Source organism: Equus asinus, chromosome 4, assembly GCF_041296235.1.
Source record: "Equus asinus isolate D_3611 breed Donkey chromosome 4, EquAss-T2T_v2, whole genome shotgun sequence".
Taxonomy (NCBI): domain Eukaryota; kingdom Metazoa; phylum Chordata; class Mammalia; order Perissodactyla; family Equidae; genus Equus; species Equus asinus.
In genome coordinates this window covers 99469997-99487945 of record NC_091793.1, presented here as the reverse complement: position 1 = coordinate 99487945, position 17949 = coordinate 99469997, and the positions used below count along the sequence as shown (strand labels likewise).

At 42.6% G+C, this 17949-nt stretch overlaps 1 long non-coding RNA gene across 1 annotated transcript; it reads right to left on the bottom strand.

The window, feature by feature from the left end:
* Nucleotides 1-12776: 12776 nt before the first annotated feature.
* Nucleotides 12777-17714, bottom strand: LOC123285015 (uncharacterized). Its single transcript, XR_006526431.2, has 3 exons — nucleotides 17508-17714; nucleotides 16920-16966; nucleotides 12777-15092 (listed from the first exon to the last, which is right to left on the bottom strand). It is a non-coding gene; the product is annotated as an uncharacterized lncRNA (long non-coding RNA).
* Nucleotides 17715-17949: the final 235 nt, after the last annotated feature.

The following is a 17949-nucleotide window of genomic DNA, read 5'->3' as shown; positions in this document are numbered from 1 at the left end:
GACAAGGGAAACAATAGAAAAAATAAACAAATGGGACTTCATCAGACTAAAGAGCTTCTTCAAGGCAAGGGAAAACAGAATTGAAACAAAAAAACAACCCATTAACTGGGAAAAAATATTTGCAAGTCATACATCTGACAAAGGCTTAATATCCATAATATATAAAGAGCTCACACAACTCAACAACAAAAAATTAAACAACCCAATCAAAAAATGGGCAGGAGACATGAACAGACATTTCTCCAAAGAAGATAGATGGATGGCCAATAGGCACATGAAAAGATGCTCATCATCACTGATCATCAGGGAAATGCAAATCAAAACTACACTAAAATATCACCTTACACCCATTAGAATGACAAAAATAACTAAAACAAATAGTAACAAATGTTGGAGAGGTCGTGGAGAAAAAGGAACCCTCATATACTGCTGGTGGGAATGCAAACTGGTGCAGCCACTATGGAAAACAGTATGGAGATTCCTCAAAAAATTAAAAATAGAACTACCATATGATCCAGCTATCCCACTACTGGGTATCTATCCAAAGAACTTGAAGTCAGCAATTCCAAAAGTCTCATGCACCGCAATGTTCATTGCAGCGTTATTTATGATAGCCAAGACGTGGAAGCAACCTAAGTGCCCATCAACAGATAATTGGATAAAAAAGATGTGGTATATATATACAATGGAATACTACTCAGCCATAAAAAAGAACAAAACCGTCCCATTTGCAACAACATGGATGGACCTTGAGGGAATTATGTTAAGTGAAATAAGCCAGATAGAGAAGGACAATCTCTGTATGACTCCACTCACATGAGGAATTTAAACATGTGGACAAAAAACAGATTAGTGGCTACCAGGGGAAAGTGGGGGTAGGGGGTGGGCACAAAGGGTGAAGGGTTGCACCTACAACACGACTGACAGACAATAATGTACAACTGAAATTTCACAAGATTGTAACCTATCATTAACTCAATAAAAAATTTAAAAAAAACCAACAACTCATGGAATGTTAGAGCCAAAGTGACCTTGGAGACAACCTAGCCCAAGGAGGAAACTGTCTTGAAGGTGAAGCAACTGCCCCAGGCCACACAGCTAGGTGGTGATGACAGAATCTAGAGAACCTGGCTGTCTTGACTGTCCTTGTTGCTTCCTCTCAGCTCCACCTGTAGGACAGTATTTATGCCAGGGCCCCCTGAGGGAGGAGCTGTGGTCTAAGGTGGGTTTGCCATGCTCTTTCACCTGACTTTTCACATTCCTCACTTAGTATAATATCCTTAAGGTCCGTCCATGTTGTCACAAACGGCAGGATTTCCTTCTTTTTCATGGCTGATCAATATTCCATTGTTTATATATATATATATAAGCATACATACATACATATATATATAATGTACCACATCTTCTTTATCCGTTAATCTGTTGATAGACTCTTAGGCTGTTTCCATAGCTTGGCTATTATAAATAATGCAGCAGTAAACATGGAAAGGCAGACATCTCTTCAATATCCTGTGTTCATTTCCTTTGGGTATATACTCAGAAGTGGAATTGCTGGATCACATGGTAGTTCTATTTTTAATTGTTTGAGGAACCTCCATACTGTTTTCCATAGTGGCTGGACCAATTTACATTCCCACCAACAGTTTATAAGGGTTCCCTTTTTCCACATCCTCGCCAACACTTATCTCTTGTCTTCTTGATGATAGCCATTCTCACAGGTCTAAGTCAGAAAGAGAAAGACTATATGATACAACTTATATGTGGAATCTAAAAAAGCCAAACTCATAAAAACAGAGAATAAAATGGTAGTTACTAGAGGCTGGGGGTGGGGAAACAGGAGAGAATTTCTTTAAGGGTACAAACTCGCAACTAGTAGATAAGTAAGTCCTGGAGCTCTAATGCACAGCATAGTGAATATAGACACCAATATTGTATTATAATCATCAAACTCACTAAGAGACTAGATCTTAATTATTCTCACCACAAAGAAGAAATAATTATGTGACATGATAGAGGTGCTAACTATTGCTACAATGGCAATCATATTACGATATATAAATGCATCAAATAAACACGTTGTATATGTTAAATTTACACAATGTTACATATCAAACATATCTCAATTGAAAAAATAAAGTACGTTCCTCCCTCCCTTTCACCATCTCCTCCAAGCCTGCCTCAAATGCCTGGGGCTCTCAGGCTGGCCCCAAGCTGACCACGGTGACTTTTCTGGGCTCCTCTTGGATCTACCATTTGGACATGCTCCATCTTTCTAACTTCCCTCCCCATCATGTCTGACTCCTTGAGCATATCTGGTCAAGCTGGAAAAACTAATCCAAGCTAATGAGTAAACAACCGATGCTATTTTGCCCCTTACAGTTTATATAGCTGGATTTTAACAGTGGCCATCAATGACTTGAAACAAAGGACTCCTGTAGCCATTGCAGCAGCCAGGCTTGGTTAGTGGGGGAACTATTTAAGAATTTAATGCCTCAGTTAATGTCCTTAATAGCAAAAAGAATTGCTAAGTAGGAAGAAAGAACTAATTGTAGGCAGCAGTAAATTCCATTCTCTAGCAAAGCCAGTCAGACAAGTGACGTCAAGCACAAAATCCCTTGTTCTGTCTCTCATCTCTTCCCCACTAAAGAATTACCTCCTCTCTGGCCATTTGCAGAGAAAAGGGGGGCTGTGACATCACAGAGGAGGATAAATCTCAAGGCCTTCAGACAGGCGCTCTTTTCTGGGACAAACGTTTAGTCTTTACAGCAGCCTCCAGTGTCTCACTGTATTTGGTGATTTTGCCCTCATGCTGAACCTTCTTCAAAATAGGACAGTGGTCATTTCCTCCTCCTGATTCCCTGAAGGCGGTGTGGCAGACAAGTCACCATTGTGTTGTTCTGGGAGCAGGGGGCATGCCACTTGGGTGTTATGTTTACTGGGAACATTTATTCTGTGTAAATCTGCTTTCTGAAGTCCCAGCCACTTCCTCTCTCCAGTCAGACAGTGGGCTGTGGTGGCCAAGGGGGAAATGAGGGTCAGGGAGCAATTTTGATCCTCATCCTGTATTTAGGATTCTAGCTTCCCCTCACCTCCCCAGAGGTTTTGCTCTGGAAAACAGCACTTGTTTTCCATGGAACAAAGGTTTCTGGAAAGCAGGAAGGCCATCCCGGCAGAGCCTTCTGTGGAGCAATGAGCAGGGAGTGAGGTTCTAGAAGTCCCGTGGGTGTGCTTCTGCTAGGGAGGCCTGAGGGAGGCCCAGCTAGGATTCAGTACACAGGATGCAGGGGGGCAGGCCCAGGAGGTCAGACCACACCCGTGTCTGGCAGGACAGGCTCCAGACAGGAATTGCAGCCACTCAGCAATGATGAAGGGCCTTTGTAGTCCAAGGGCTATAAATCTAGATCTGGCTCTTCTAGGAACATACTTACATTTCTTTGGGCCTCTGCTTGTCACCTGCAAAATGGGGATAGTAATACTTTCCCCTCTTACCTTGTAGAGGTGGTGTACAGAGGAAAATAAGTAAATAAAAGAAAGTAAAAGCACAGGTTACTAGAGCTGGCAAGATGCAAAAGATTACTATGCTCCCTCCACCACTCTACTGTGCATGTTCCATCAAGATGGAATATCCACCCTTCCGGAGAACTGGGAGGACCGCTTACTTAATAATACACCAGGCCCCTCCCCTGTGGAGCCTGGGTCCTGAGATGACTCCCTGGATTGTGTGTATGGCTCAATAATTCTGAAGTGGACACTATTACAGGATATTATTACATATTCTGGGAAAACATGTTTCATGTTTTTTGGGAAACACTGGATTAAGATAATTAAACACATTCTTTACTGCAGATCTTCTTGGAGCCTTTAATATGCTAACTGCATTGAGAGTCCCAAAGGGCAAGACATAAAATGCAGCCTTTCCCAGATGGTTTTGATCACAGAGGAATATTTTCGTCATGGCACAACTATTAATGTGTCTCAGAACAGGGTGGTAAATGCTGATGTTCATTGTTATACATTTGGTTTTACCAAATATCTATACTCTTCATTGATTTTGACTAAGCAAGATTATGGTGCTCTTGAGCTCAGGTGCATTTAAGAAAAAAATCCAGGGGCCAGCCTGGTGACATAGTGGTTAAGTTCGCATGCTCCTCTTCGGCGGCTTGGGGTTCACTGGTTTGGATCCCAGGTGTGGTTTGGATCCCAGGACCTATGTGCTGCTTTTCAAGCCATGATGTGGCAGGTATCCTACATATCAAATAGAGGAAGATGGGTACAGTTGTTAGCTCAGGGCCAATCTTCCTCAGCAAAAAGAGGAGGATTGGTGGCAGATGTTAGCTCAGGGCTAAGCTTTCTCAAAAAAAAAAAAAAAATCACCAAGACCAAAGCAAAACAAAACAAGCAAACAAAATCCATTGCTAAAATCCATTCTCTCAGATTTCTACTTCTGGGGAGATGGAGTACACATACTTTCTCCTATTTCTTCTGCTCACTACAACTGAAAACCACAGACATTATACACGAAGCAAACATGAGAAGACTGTGAAAGGTGGAGAAAAGAAGGCAGACAAGGGAACTTGGAACCTGAAGAATGAAGCAGTCATGAGTTCTCTGGATTTTCTTTTTGCTTCATATTTCCAAGATTTGGAACTGAGGACACTGGAAACAGCAATAAACACAGACAAAAAAACTCCTTGCAAATGTTTGTTTTCTCTAGCCAAAGGACCAGGAAAGGAGCCTTCTAACAAGATAGAAAGCTTTTAGACAATAACAACTTGACTCTAGCCAGAGACCACAGAAAAAACTGTGGTCTCCACCTCTGCCTTCACTAGCAAAGGCCAAGTGGGGAACCTAGACTTCCCCTCTCATGAGGCTACAATGAGGAGCCCCAACACCTCCACCAAGGTGATATCACAGAAAGCCAAAGGGCTGGCCCTGTGGCCTATTGGTTAACTTTTGTGTATTCTTCTTCAGTGGCCCAGGTTCAGTTCCTGGGTGTGGACCTACACCACTTGATGGTGGCCATGCTGTGGTGGCAACCCACATACAAAATAGAGGAAGATTGGCAATGGATGTTAGCTGAGGGAAAATATTCCTCAGCAAAAAAAAAAAAAAAAAAAAAAAAAGAGAGAGAGAGAGAGAGAAGGCCAAGCAGGGAGCCAGGACTTTTACCCCTGCTGACTGGTAATGATGTATCCTCCTCCCCAACAATATTAGTGGAAACCACACAGGGAGCCTGAACTTCCACCCTCACCCAAGAATAGTGATGTATCTCCTCTTCCCCCATCCCTGGCTGGAGTAGTGTCCAGGAGATCTAGTGGAGAGTCAGAACTTTCATCACTACCCAGTGGCAAAAAACCATCCCCACAATGACATTGGTGAAGACCATGTTTGGAGCCAGAACTCTCACTCAGCAGTAATAAAGAGCCCCCTCACCCCTGGTTGTCAATGGAGGCTGAGTGGAGAACCTGGAATTCTACCTCTACATGGCAATAATGAAGCAGCACAACCCCCCTTCCCCTGCTTCAGTGGGTCAGAGAAAGCCAGCTAAAACTGAAAATACTATGAAAACATTCAAGTTTCAATTAGCAATTACTCATCAGACCAAAAACCAAGAAGATCTCAAACTGAATACAAAAAAAATTGATAAATGCCAACGCTGAAATGATAGAGATACTGGAATTATCTCATGATGATTTTAATGCAAACATGATAAAAATGCTTCAACAAGCCATGATGAACACACTTGAAACAAATGAAAAAATAGAAAGCCTCAGTAAAGAAACAGAAAATATCAGTAACACAACAGACAATATAAAGAAGAACCGAATGGAATTTCAGAACTGAAAAACACAATAACCAAAATAAAAAACCTCAGTAGATGAGGTTAACAGCAGAACAGATGAGACAGAGGAAAGAGTCAGTGAGCTGGAAGATAGAACAATAGAGATTGCCCAATGTGAAGAACAGAGAAAAAATAAACTGAAACAAACAAACAAACAAATAGTACCTGCAGGACTGTGAGAAGAAATCTAACATTTGTGTCTATGGAGTCCCAGAGAGAGAGAGAAAGAGCAAAGGCAAAAGTATTTGAAGAAACAATCACTGACAACTTCCCAAATTTAGCAAGAGATATAAAACTACAGATTCTAGAAGCTGAGTGAAAGGCAAATAGGATAAACTCAAATAAATCCGCATCAAGACACATAATAATCAAATTTCTAAAAACTAAAGGCAAAAAATCTTGAAAGCAACTAGAGAAAATACCATAGCTATATGGAAAAACTTATTTGAATGACAGTGGATTTCTCATCAGAAACCATAGAGGCCAGAAGGAATCAGCATAATTATTTTAAAATTCTGAAAGAAAAGACTGGTTAGCATCCTGTAGCCAGTGAAAATATTCTTCAGAAATGAAGGAGAAATCAAGATATTCTGAGACGAAGGAAAACTAACAGAATTTGTTGCAAGCAGATGTATCCTAAAAGAACGGCTAATGTACATTTTCTAAACAGAAAGGAAATGGAAAAAGAAGGAACTTTGCAGTATAAGGGAGGAAGAAAGAACATGGTAGGCAAAAATATGTGTAATTACAATAGGCTTTACATTTCCTCTTGAGTTTTCTAAATTGTTTTCAATTGTTGAAGCAAAAGTTACAACACTGACTCATATGATTCTAAGTGTATGTAGAAGAAATATTTAAGGCAGTTATACTATAAGCAGAGGAGGGTAAGGGGAAACAAAGGGAGGTAAGGATTCTATACTTACTCAAGCTGGTAAAATGATGATGCCAGTAGACTATGATAAACTATGTATATATAATGTAATGCCCAGAGCAATCACTAAAAAGCTATATGGTTATATTAAAAATTTTTAGATAAATCCAAGAAGAATTCTACAAAATGTTCAAGTAACCCACTAGAAGTCAGGACAAAGAAAAAGAGAAATTAAAAAGAGAGAGTACAAACATAAAACAAAAGTAAAACGTCAGACTTAAGCCTCAACATATTAATAATTACTTTAATTGTAAATGGTCTAAAAACATCAATTAAAAGACAGAGATTGGCAGAGTGGATTAAAAGACATGATCCAACTATATTCTGTCTATAAGAAAATCATTTCTAACGTAATGATAAAGACAGGTTAAAAGTATGAGGATAGAACGACTTCACATCCATTAGCATGGCTATTATCACAAACAGAAAATAACAAGTGTTGGTAAGGATGTAGAGAAATTGCAACTCTTGTGCATTGCTGATAGGAATGTAAAATAGTGCAGCCACTATGGAAAAGAGTATGGTGGTTCCTCAAAAAATTTAATATAGAATTACTATATGGTCTGGCAATTTCACCTCTGGGTATATACCTAAAAGAAACAAAAGTGGGGACTTGAACAGGTATTTGTACATTTGTGTTTATAGCAGCATTATTCACAATAGCCAAAAGGCGGAAGCAACACAAGTGTCCGCTGATGGATGAATAGATAAACAAAATGTAGTATATACATACAATGGAATACTATTCAGCCTTAAAAAGGAAGGAAATTCTGACAAATGCTAAGATATGGATGAACTTTAAGAACATTATTCTAAGTGAAATAAGCCAGTCATAAAAGGAGATATACTGTACAATTCTACTTATATGAGGAACTTACAGTAGTCAAATTCATAAAGGCAGAAAGTAGAATGGTGGTTTCCAGGGTCCGGTGGGCTGAGGGAAATGGGGAACGATAGTTTAATAGGTATGGAGTTTCAGTGTTGGAACATGAAAAAGTTATGAGTATGGATAGTGCTGGTGGTTGCACAACAATGTGAATGTGCTTAATGCCACTGAACTGTACACTTAAAAATGGTCAAAATGGTAAAAAAAAAAAGAAAAGGAAAAGGATAGAAAAGGATATATCATGCAAACTTCAAACAAAGGAAAGCAGGAGTGGCTATATTAATATTAGGTAAAACAGATGTCAGAGCAAAGAAAATTACCAGACAGAGAGGGATATTATATTGTGATGAAAAGGTCAATTTACCAAGAAAACAATTTAGCAATACTCAACGTGTATCCACCACACAACAGAGCTGCAAAATATGTGCAGCAAAAACAAATAGAATAGAAAGGAGGAGCCGGCCCCATGGCCGAGTGGTTAAGTTCGTGCGCTCCACTTCAGTGGCCCAGGGTTTCGCTGGTTCGGATCCTGGGCGCGGACATGGCACTGCTCACCAGGCCATGCTGAGGCGGTGTCCTGTGTGCCACAATTAGAAGGACCCACAACTAAAATATACAACTACGTACTGGGGGATTTGGGGAGAAAAAGCAGAAAAAAAAAAAAGAAGATTGGCAACAATTGTTAGCTCAGGTGCCAATCTTAAGGAAAAAAAAAGGAGAAATAGACAAAATCACAATTATAATTGGAGACCTCAATGCCCCTCCCTCAACACTTGATATAAACAACATCCTTGCCATATGTGAGTCTGGTTCTGACACTTGCTCTGTCTCTTCAAATTGTATTTTTTGCCTTTTAGTAGGCCTTGTAATTTTTGTTGCCAGGCAGACACGATGTACCGGGTAAAAGGAACTGCGGCAAATAGGCTTTAAGTGTTGTAGTGGTAAGGTACGGAGGGAGGGGAGGTTTGCTATAGTCCTGTGATTAGGTCTGTCTTTTAGTGATTCTGTGACTCTGAGCTGTGACCTTCACAAGTGCCCCTCAGTTTTTCTCCCACCTTAGGTGGGACAGGAAGTTGAAGGAGTGGGGTTGGGTGTTTCCCTTCCCACAGGCTGGTTAGGTTCTGTTAAAGCCCCATTAAGTAAGCCTCTGGCAAAATAGTTTTTCTTGAGGGCCCACTTTGCTAAGAAGCACAGAATGCTCTGGCATATTTCTTTTTTTCTTTTTCTGGCATCCTTTCCCTCCTCCTGCTGGAAGCACAAGGGGATCTTCTCTGTGCCTGGTAGGGCTCTGGAGGTAGAAGTCACCAACGTGTGCCCCTTGCCCCTCCACGCCCCCTGCTCTGGTGTTCCTATGGAGTTCATTTTTCTGCGCTGAAGAATTAGGAACAGGCACTTAGGTTTTTGCCTTTTGGGCTGTCCTACAGGCCGGCAGGAGACAGATAATAAAATTGATTGGATCATGCTCTTGGTTGTCTCTTCTGCTGATGTCTTTCTCTCTGCCCTGGACACATTCTTGTAGCTCATTTTCTTGAAAGGCTGTCTATTCATTGAGAGAGAGAGAGAGTGAACAGATGGTTGCAGAACCCAACATGGGTCTTTTTTTTTTTTGAGGAAGATCAGCTCTGAGCTAACATCTGCTGCTGCCAATCCTCTTTGTGCTGAGGAAGACTGGCCCTGAGCTAACATCCATGCCCAGCTTCCTCTACTTTATATGTGGGACGCCTGCCACAGCATGGCTTGCCAAGCGGTGCCATGTCCATACCCTGGATCCGAACTGGCAGACCCCTGGGCCGCTGAAACGAACGTGCACACTTAACCGCTGTGCCACTGGGCCGGCCCCAAGCCTACATGGGTCTTACCTGGCCTTGGCTGGGGTCCTCCTAGGAGGCCATATTAGAAATCAGTGTGTGTCCATCTCTCTGTCCTTCTCCCCACCCCTCCACACCCCAGGCCATAGCTTCTGTGGCTGGGAGGGGGCGTCACACACCCTGGGGCTAATTTGGCTCTTGGGAAGCAGCTGTGGGGAGTGGGAGAGAGGAATGCTGAATGTAGGTCTAGCCCAGTTCCTCGAAGGCCCAATTCCCCTTCAGAGGAAGACAGCCTGGTTAAAACAGGATTTACACATTCATTGATTTTTTTGCCTTTAATCTTGACATCATTTGTTTTCGTTCCTAAAGAGTCAACTCATTAATCGTTCAGGTGCTGCAGACTTTTTTTATTTGTAGTGATAGGAGTCACTGCTGTGTAGCTAATGGGAACCATAGATAATGCCAACCTTCACTGGAGTCCCTCAGCCCGGCTTTAACGTTTCAGCACGGGCCAGGGAGAGGGGAGATGCCGGAAGACAAACTACAAGGAGGGGAAGCAACACACCTGGTGATCCATAAGAGTAACCTGAGGGGGCCGGCCTGGTGGCGCACTGGTTAATTTCACACGTTCTGCTTCGGCGGCCCGGGGTTCCCCAGTTTGGATCCCGGGTGTGGACGTGGCACCGCTTGGCAAGCCATGCTGTAGTAGGCATTCCGCATATAAAGTAGAGGAAGATGGGCACGGATGTTAGCTCAGGGCCAGTCTTCCTCAGAGAAAAGAGGAGGATTGGCGGCAGATGTTAGCTCAGGGCAAACCTTCCTCAAAAAAAAAAAAGAGTAACCTGAAAACAGCTGTTTGTCTTGATTTCTTGCATTTTTTTCTGCCTTGGTTCTTTGGACGGGGAAGCCATGCTTCAAACTGAGTCAGCACACAGCACACCATCTGGTGCCTGGCAGTATTTGGGGCATCTCTGCCCTTCCTCAGGGTTCTGGTGCCAGGGCAAGAATAAAGCCCTCCCTCTCCACACTTGGTGGGAGAGCTCACCCAGACTCCTTGCAGCCCTGCCCTTAGAGCTGAGCAGACGGGGTCATGCTCCAGGCTCTGCACATCACACACAAACACACCCCCGCTGTCACTCAGGACCTGGTGCTTTGCTGGCACAGCCTGACCCAACCCCTCAACAACCACTATCCAGACTAACGCTGCTGAGGTGAGGAAGAAGCTTCTCCACACCTCTTGCACTGTGAGCTTAAGATCCCAAACTATTCTTACAGAAGGCCGTGAAGGTGTGGGTAGAACTGTGGCCTGGGTCAGAGACAGCTCTTGTTTCAGAGCGCAGGGGAAATTTCAGGAGTGAAAATGCTCAGGAAAGAGCAAAGATACAAAACAATGTGTCAAATCTTGCCCCTCAGATAGCATGATTCTGGCATCGCAAAGTATCATATCCCACTTGAGAAAGACATCCATTTATTGCTTCTCTTCAAGTTCTTTTTTTTTTTTGTAGATGAGTCTGGGCTTTATTCTGGAATGGTCATTACAGTCTAATACAAATATGGCTGTGAACGGTAGCAATGACGGGAAATCTTCTCAGGGGACAGGTAAGTCTGTAAATCTGGTGGACATGCATACTGGGATCGTGGTTTCATTTTTATCAAAATACGTAATGAGATTTAATCAAGTTTTAAAAGTTAAACTAATGCCAGTTTTATTTAAATTGTAGATATAAAATTTTATATTCATTAATTAGAATGTATATTTGCCTATCATTTTGAAAATAGATGAAAAATGATAGTTTTGAAACATGAAAAGTAATTTTATGTTTTTGATTTTTACATGTACTTAAGTTTTGATTTTGATAAAAATATATTCCTACATTTTGAGTATACTACACTTTAGAGGCCGGCCCCGTGGCTGAGTGGTTAAGTTCCCGAGCTCTGTTTTGGTGGCCCAGGGTGTTGCCGGTTCAAATCCTGGGCGTGGACATGGCACTGCTCTCAAGCCATGCTGAGGTGCCGTCCCACATGCCACAACTAGAAGGACCCACAACTAAAATATACAACTATGTAGTGGGGGGATTTGGGAGAAAAAGGGAAAGAAAAAAATCCACTCACGAGTATACTACACTTTAAATATAATTACATTTTATTTAAAATTTTTAAATATCAATAGAACACAAATTATGTAAAAATATTGACCATAACTGTATCACTAATGATGTCACCAAAATGAAGGCAAGAAATTATTTTATGAAAGAAGTATTTATAAGAATAAATTATGTTTCTATTTACTACTCATCTAAATCATACTGGCTCCCAGATATGTGCAATAATAATTAAATTCACCCAGATGTGATATTTTGCAAACTTTTAGTCATATGAAAACCATACCTTAAGGCACGCTTTAAAATGTTGGTTGTTATGAAGAAATACTTGTCAAGATAAATATATGAAACATTATATAACAATTTATTAGCAGACTTATGTCTTTTAAATATCTATATATCTATGCAGTATGTGGGCTTCTGTATGTATTTCCCTGTGCTCTGTCAATCTCAAGGTGGGTCTGTACTTCTGGATGTGCCTCCAATCATGTTGGAAGGTGAGCTAGAGTACAAAATGGCGGCCAGAATATACTGAGAGCTGCCTTAAGGCCAGGCACTGTGCTAAGTGTGACACGCATTATCTCAGTAAATCCTACGGTAACCCACACTATTTTATTTTTTTTATTGCAGTAACATTGGTTTATAACATTATATAAATTTCAGGTGTACCTCACTATATTTTGATTTCTGTGTAGACTCCATCATATTCACCACCCAAAGACTGTTTACCACCTGTCACCATACGCATGTGCCCTTTTACTCCTTTCTCCTCCGGCATTCCTGGTTCCCATCTGGTAACCACCAATATAATCTCCATATCTATGTGTTTGTTTGTTGTTTTATTGAGTTTATAATAGTTTACATCATTGTGAAATTTCAGCTCTGCATTCTTTCTTTTTTTTTAAGATTTTATTTTTCCTTTTCCTCCCCAAAGGCCCCCAGGACATAGTTGCATATTTTTAGTTGTGGGTCCTTCTAGTTGTGGCATGTGGGAGGCCGCCTCAGCATGGCTTGATGAGCGGTGCCATGTCCTTGCCCAAGATTTGAACTGGTGAAACCCTGGGCCGCCGAAGCGGAGCGTGCGAACTTAACCACTTGGCCACAGGGCTGGCCCCCTGTACGTTATTTCTTGTTTGTCACCACATAAGTGCTCCCTTTCACCCCCTGTGCCCACCCCACATCCCCCTTCCCCTGGTAACCACTAAACTGTTTTTTGTGTCCATGTGTTTGTTTATATTCCACGTATGAGTGAAATCACGTGGTGTTTGTCTTTCTCAGTCTGGCTTATTTCACTTAGCATAATTCCTTCCAGGTCCATCCATGTTGTTGCAAATAGGGTGATTTTGCCTTTTTTAATGGCTGAGTAGTATTCCATTCTATATATATATACCACATCTTCTTTATCCAGTCATCAGTTGATGGGCACTTGGATTGTTTCCATGTCTTGGCTATTGTGAATAGTGCTGCAATGAACACAGGGGTGCATATGTTACTTTGGGTTGTTGATTTCAAATTGTTTGGGTAGATACCCAGTAGTGGGATAGCTGGGTCATATGGTAGTTGTATTTTTAGTTTTTTGAGGAATCTCCATACTGTTTTCCATAGTGGCTGCACCAGTTTGCATTCCCACCAGCAGTGTATGAGGGTTCCCTTCTCTCCACACCCTCTCCAACATTTGTTATTTTTAGTCTTAGTGATTATATAGCCATTTTAACAGGTGTAAGGTGGTATCTTAGTGTAGTTTTGATTTGCATTTCCCTGATGATTAGTGATGTTGAACATGTTTAAATGTGTTTATTGGTCATCTGTATATATTCTTTGGAAAAACGTCTGTTCATATCCTCTGTCCATTTTTTGATAGGGCTGTTTTTTTTTTTTTTTTTAAGGATTTTGTTTTTCCTTTTTCTCTCCAAAGCCCCCTGGTACATAGTTGTATATTTTTAGTTGTAGGTCCTTCTAGTTGGGGCTTGTGGGATGCCGCCTCAGCATGGCTTGATGAGCGGTGCCATGTCTGCACCCAGGATTCAAACCGGTGAAACCCTGGGCCGTCGAAGCAGAGTGCATGAACTTAACCACTTGGCCATGGGCTGGCCCCGGGCTGTTTGCTTTTTTGTTGTTCAGTTGTGTGAGTTCCTTATATATTATGGGGATTAACCCTTTGTCAGATGTATGATTTGCAAATTTTTTCTCCCAATTGGTGGGTTGTCTTTTTGTTTTGATCCTAGTTTATTTTGCCATGCAGAAGCTCTTTAGTCTGATGGAGTCCCACTTGTTTATTTTTCCTTTTGTTTCCCTTGTCTGAGAAGACATGGTATTCAAAAAGATCCTTTTAAGTTTGATGTCCAAGAGTGTACTACCTATATCATCTTCCAGGAGTTTTATGGTTTCAGGACTTATCTTCAGGTCTTTGATCCATTTCGAGTTTATTTTTGTGTATGGTGTGAGATAATGCTCTAGTATTCTTTTGCATGTGGCTGTCCAGTTTTCCCAACATGTTGCTGTTGTTTTTATCTTCCACTTATGAGTGAAATTGTATGGTATTTGACTTTCTCCCTCTGACTTATTTCACTTCGCATAATACCCTCAAGATCCATCCATGTTGCTGTAAATGGCAAGATTTCGTGTTTTTTTAATGGCTGAGTAGTGTTCCATTGTATATATATACACCATATTTTCTTTATCCATTCATTCATTAATGGGTACTTAGGTTGTTTCCTGCAATAACCCATTTTATTTATTTATTTATATTTATTTATTTATTTTTGAGGAAGATTAGCCCTGAACTAACTGCTGCCAATCCTCCTCTTTTTGCTGAGGAAGATTGGCCCTGAGCTAACATCCGTGCCCATTTTCTTCTACTTTATATGTGGGACGCCTACCACAGCATGGCTTGCCAAGAGGTGCCATGTCCGCACCAGGGATCCAAACTGGTGAACCCCTGGCCGCTGAAGCGGAACGTGCAAATTTTAACCGCTGCACCACTGGCCTGGCCCCAATAACCCATTTTATAGATGATAAAACTAAAACTCTGATGGGCCATGCGCTCTGCCCAAGGTTACCCTGCTAGTTAGAGGGTGAGCTGGGATTATGTCCTATCTACCTGACTCCAAAGTCAGAACTTCTAACGTGAGCCTCATAAACTTAGGTTCTTGCAGAGGAAACAGGGGTGTAGCTACTGCCATGGTTAAAAGCAAGCTCCTCAAGGTTTCATTTTCTCCATTTCGGCCCAAGGCAGAAAAATTTTTAGCTCTATTTGATTGTTCACCTGGGGACTCTGCAGAAAAAGGACCCAGCCGGGTCCTACTTATCTAGACCCATCTCTCAGTTTCATGTGGTTGGCCCAAGGGAGGGGACTTCTGCATGGGAGCTGGTGTCTTTCTTTCCCTCTGTTCCGCTTTGTGTCTAGGCTTCAAACCTCCCCAGGGCCAAGATGAAATACTGTTTCATCCTTCTCCAATATGTGAAGAAGAGTAAAAGATAGCTCTTCTTGGTTCCGGCGTATTCTGGGCCCACTCAAACCCTGCAGGAGAACAGGGCATGGATTATAGACAAAGCTTAAATCCATTTTTGCAGGAATTAGGCAACTTACAAATGAAGGCAATATCTGTATTTGGACAATGGCTACCTTGGGGCCCTTATGGCTTTAATGAAATTCTATACATCAAAGCTCTTTAAAAACCTGTGAGTCCAGAACATACAAACTGACCCCTCCTCCCCTGGGCTCCAGTAACCATAGGAGAATCAGTGGGCTGGGGAGAGCAACAAGCATCAGCCAGGCTGGGCCATACTGGCTGACAGCTGGGACTGACCTCTAGGTAGCCCTGCCCCCAGAGGACCAGGACTCTCTGAGAGGTAGATCCTCTTGGTCATGGACATGTTAATCCCAGGAGCAGGGAGATGCACCCATCCCTCCTCCCCCTCGGGTGTATGCAGAATAAGAAGGAACTGGGTCGATCATCCCAAGCTGTGGATCTCCCGGTGTGGTCCGGGGACCCTGGGGTCCTAGAGACCCTTTCGGGTCAAAATTATTATCATGACAATAATAATATGTCATTTTCCCTTTTCACTTTTATTCTCTCACCAGCATACAGTGGCATGTCATGAAGACCACATGTCGTGTGATGTCACAATAGGTTGCATATAGAAGCAGGTATGAGAATCCAGCTGTCTTCTATTAAGCCAGACATTAAATAGACTTTCAAAAGTGTAAAACAATGGCATTCTTCTTACTGATTTTTTTTGTTTTGGAAAATTATAGTATGTTTCCTAAAATGAGTAATTTATGTTAGTATGTAGTGGGTTTATTTTTTAATGAATTATTAAAATACTTTAAAAGTTTCTGAGTTTTGATTTCTAATATTGTAAATATCAATAGATATAATCCACATAAACAAAAGTTCTCTGGGTTCTCAATATTTTTTAAGGACATAAAAGGGTCCTGAGACCAAAAAGTTTGATAACTAGTGATGTTATTGAGGATACAGAATACCACTGCATCCTTAGCATCAGCACCTCCACATCCCGTCATATGCCTACTCTCTACCTCTACAGAATAAATAAATGGGTCCAGATTTTAATTAGGCTATCTTGAATCTAAGGGCACCTTACAGTCGAAGAAGATATATTTAATTATAAAAGTATAGGCTTTGTAAGGAGAAAAGAACCTTCACCTATGAGAGAGGAAAAATAACTTTATTGTCATATTGCATGAAGGGAGTTCTGCTGAACACTGTTTCTAAAAGAGGTGCCCACTCCCCTGGAAAAAAGGTTGTTGGGTCTAATAAACTTGAGAAATACTAGGCTTCTGAATCCAGTATTTACTGCAAGTCTCAGAGCTTTCAGTATGAGCATTAAAGACATTGTGAATCTCTAAGAGAGACACACTATGCTGCATTTGCCGGACTTACCTGACCATAAAACTCTTGTCAGGGACAACTTGTAGAGCTAATCTTCCAAGGAACATGAGAGCCTGCTTTTCTCAGCAAAAGGCTGAAGTGGTCTCCTGAGTGCTGAGAGCTGCTTAGTGTCCTGAAATCCACCTGCCTGCTCCAGCGGGGGAAGTTGGGGCGGCTGCACACTCACTCCGAGGTGTGGAGGTGTGGGTTTGGTTGGGGGTGGCATGGGCTGGGAAGCACTTACCCCAAGGGTGAGTGAATAATGGAGCAGGGGGACTAGAGAGATGATTTGGAAGCCCAGGCAAGCCTGAGGGAGAAGCAGAAATGGAGGCTTTCTAGAACTTGTGGGGGGCGTGGGATACCTTGGACGGGAGAGCAGAGCCCCCAGGAGGGGGAACGGTGACACAGTGGGAGAAAGAAAGCCCAGGGCAGGTGTGACCTGCCTTACTTACCCACTCAGTCACAGGTCAGGAAGCTGGAATAGAGTTTCCACCTTGGCCTGTAAGGGAAGGGACGTCCATGCTCACTCCCCGGAGGGACATGGCTGCTGAGCACAGCTCCTAGCCCTCTCTCTCTGCCCTCCCCAGCAGAGGGGCAGCTGCTGATCTGAGAGATGAGAGCTTGATACCCATTTAGGAGGTGGCTCCAAGACACTCGCCACTGTCACTTGGGGTGGGTTTCTTAACCTCCCTCTACTGGCCTTCCTCTTTCTCATGGCCTCCCGGTGAGGTAATCCCCATGAAGGGCTTTGCTCAGGGCCTGAGACAATGCATGGATATTGTGGCCTTATTATTTCTTGTGCCACATTGCACCCCGGGGGAGGCTACTGGACTAAGGGGGTGGCCCATTGTGAAATTGGGCTTATCACTTGAACCAAAGCAAAAAGTGGGCTTCTATAGCTACCTGGGTGAACCGAACTCACCTGACCAGGACCTCAGGCCTCCCTGAGCGGGAAGCCGGCCTGGAGATCCCCCCTCCCTCCGCATGGGAGGTCAGATGCTCCCGCTTTCACCCTGGGCAACCGAGTTCCCTGAGCTCACCTTTGTTTTTCTCGGTCTCATCAGATGGTCCCTCCCCTGTCCGTGAAGAGGAGAGAGGACAAAAGAGTGAGTGAAGAGCAAAGAGAAAGATAAAAGGTTTCTTTGAGTATCTTCCAGAATGTCCCTAGTTTCCTTTTTAGAGACTTGCAGGGCTGTGAGAGAGCACTTGGTTGGGAATGGCCTTTCTCCACAAAAGCAAGGGCAGTGGATAGGGCCCTTCTCTCCTCTTGAGGCTGCCGGCCCCTCCCAGGCTCAGCTGCCCGGCCCCTGCCCCTCCTCCCGCCCAGGCCTTAAACGTTTTCAGTTGAATCACTCCTTCATGCTGAGCTGCTGGCAGCTGGGAAGGTCCTATCATGGGTTCATTTGATTCAGTGAGGTCTTTTGCTGCATAGTTTGTGACCAGGCCACTTTATAATTTTCTTTTTAAAAACATCAGCTTTGA